The sequence below is a fragment of the Euprymna scolopes genome, chromosome 14, assembly GCF_053919585.1.
Source record: "Euprymna scolopes isolate OS-2025 chromosome 14, ASM5391958v1, whole genome shotgun sequence".
NCBI classification, from domain to species: domain Eukaryota; kingdom Metazoa; phylum Mollusca; class Cephalopoda; order Sepiida; family Sepiolidae; genus Euprymna; species Euprymna scolopes.
Genome location: NC_136495.1, coordinates 87,060,870 through 87,064,007, shown reverse-complemented (window position 1 = coordinate 87,064,007; position 3,138 = coordinate 87,060,870).

The following is a 3,138-nucleotide window of genomic DNA, read 5'->3' as shown; positions in this document are numbered from 1 at the left end:
AGATCATTTTTTGTATAAACATAAGTGAATCATGTGCTGTTCTCAAGAAACTTGATGAGCCTATCCCACTAACTGGAGTTTATGATAGAACCGAATTGCTAAGGCTATGCAAGAGATCCATAAATTTCAGAGTATTTTTGTGATACAGAATTCCATCAAACTGACTGAACGATAGTTCACAGTTGATGTGTGGTTGCCCTTTCACTTTTTCCACTGCTCTGAAGTGACAGATTTAAAGAGAAAACTGGTGCAAAAGAATCCACCCTGTTTGACGAGTAGGTTTGGAATGCCATCAAGACTAGGGGAGCATAATTGCATTTATTTTTAAGGTGATGTTGCAGATGACCTTTTTTGACCAAATTTCAAGTATCTAGATCTAATATCCTAAAAGATGTTCAACAGATACCTGTGTTCATCTCCTATCATATGAAAGCTAATAAAATGTTATAAACTAAACTTAAAATTTAAAACCATCTTTAAAAGTATTCATAACAATGTTAACTATTGAATATGCCTTAAGGCAAAAGCGTTTTTTCTTTTAATTTCCATCTTAATCAGTATTTGTTAGGTTTTGGGTTCAAATCTTATTTGCTTGAGACATTAACAAAATATATTCTTGCTTTCTCTGCTTTTTATCATGTGCAGATTGTCTTGCCAAAATAACTAGATGTCATGCTCATACATTCGTTAGAAGACTAAATAAAAATAATTTTTACTAGATGTTTTACTATTTGCTCTTGAGTGTTACAAGATTTGTTTTTGTTTTTTTCTGAACTTTCAAAAAACTTTACCAAAATTATTTGGTTGTTAAAATATTTTCTTCCTATTTTTCCATTTTGATTTTCAACAATTGTTCCTTTCCTTCTTCTGTCTGTAAAACTGAATGTGGTTTTCAAGCAACATTTTTAAAAAAAATTGTAAAAATGCAAGCTTCAAAATGATTTCATAAAGGAATTTTTAATGAAGTCAGATTTTCAATCTACAGCAATTTTATTACATTTAGTTTCTATTGAAATGACTAAAAGCAACAAATGAAGATTGCATGGCTGAAGTCTAATTCTTCAAGATTTGTTTAGAAAAAGCAGAACTTTGCAAAAGAAGTGTTTAATTTCATCTCATTAATATTCCTCTACAACCATTAACCTAGTACACAATACTAGAGATTCATCTCTTGAAATTCATATTATACCAAATGTTTGTAATAATTCAAGTTCAGTGTTACAAAATCGCTCTCATATCAAACTTATTTTACAGGCAAATATGATTTCTATTCGAGCACATCAGTGTCTGTCACCTTGATCCTTTTTGCAGGATGTTTGTGTGTATTTGAAAGAGACACTGAGTATTATAACTATAATTATAAGTAGATTTTATTTAATTAAATGAAGTTTAAATTGGTCAAGAGAATACTAACCCTTATTTATCAGTATCTTACATATCATCTAACCAAGCTAACATTCTGACAACAACTAAGTTTAACTGGAAAGCTCTATCAGATATTCTCCTGAATGACTTGACTTCTAGACCATTTTTCTAATTCGTCCATATCCGTATTGACAGAAATATTCTTATTAAACTTATTTGATGTTAAGTAAAAATAAGCATTTCAAAGATTTGTTAGCTGAATATTATGCAAGATGTGTGGTGAAAATCTTGAATAATTTCAAATTCAAAAGTTTCACAAATGACTTCAGTAATTTTAAATCTCTGAAAAATTTTTTTCATAATTTTTAATAAAACTTTAATAAAAAAAAAATCAATTTTGAAAAAGGAATTTTTAATAACCATATTAATATTTGCATAATTTTTTATTTTATTCAATTAAATTTGATGGAGATTCATTATGACATGCAAATTTACATTTGTCTTATTTCCATGATTTCCAAAGAAATAAAAACAGTTTTACAATTAACAATTTTGTCTTCTATGTTTATAAATTTCACCATAAATACTAAAAATCTTTAGATTGGCACAGACACATTTTATTTTTATATTTCATTGAACAAAACTAATTTATAATAATAATTAGGCATTTGCTAAAAAGTTGGACAAAAATATAAAAAAATGCTCCTTTAAATTGACATGTAACATGTCTGAAATGTGTATTTAGTGCTGTTTTGAATAAATGATCATTTGGTTGCATCTTTTTTGTTGAACATGCAGCTGATGCTGAGAAATTATAGTATTATTTACTTGAGTTAGCTTTCATAAAATTTAATGCAATTGATAACTTCAGTTTTCTTCAGTTAAACAATTGTACCTACAGAACCATCCATAACCAACCTCCTCCAAAATATATTACTGCAAAGAAATATGGAACAAACTTCTAATCTAAATCCATGTGACTTCTCCACACATGCAATTTCATGGTCAGAACAATTGATATTGCTACTAATAGTGTTGGGACGATTTAATCAGGAATCGGAAAAATCAGAATTTTTCAGTGTATTGGAATCTGGAAAATTTTAGTCTCATTTCCGATTTCAGAAAGAAACAGACACAGATGTCTTTATTTATCAGAAGATTGTTTATTTATACCATAAAACAAGAGATCAGGATTTCTGGTTCCAATTGAATTGTTTTATTGGTAAATTATAAAAAAGTAAATAATCAAGAGTTCATTTACTCCTATTTCCTTAGGAAACCCATTAGAATGCTCACACTTCTTTTTAATACCTAGTTGATAAAAAAGTCAATACAATAATTCAGTTAAATTAAAATATTTAAACCGCTCCTAACAAGTTTTAGTTTTTATTTTTCTGGCGCCACTGACCTCATCTTGTGTTGTCTGGAGTTGGTCATCTTTGAAATATACCTGTTTTATTGCACTTTTTTTCTTTTTTCTTTTTACAAGTGAAAAACATGATAAACTCACAATGAGGATGAACGTTTAGAAATTTATCAAATTATAAAAAAGAAATTATATCTACATTTAAAATCCCATCAAGGGATTTTACTTTTTTAGGCAATTATGTGTGAACACACTGAAAAAGAAAAAAAAATAATTATTGGAGAATTTAAAGTGGGTTGAGTTGCCCATATAAATTTAGTGTAAAATAATCCCCTATTTCTTGGCCATTCTAACTTTTAGAGCAGTTAACCAAATTTTTTATCACTAACCTAAAGTTCAATCAGCAA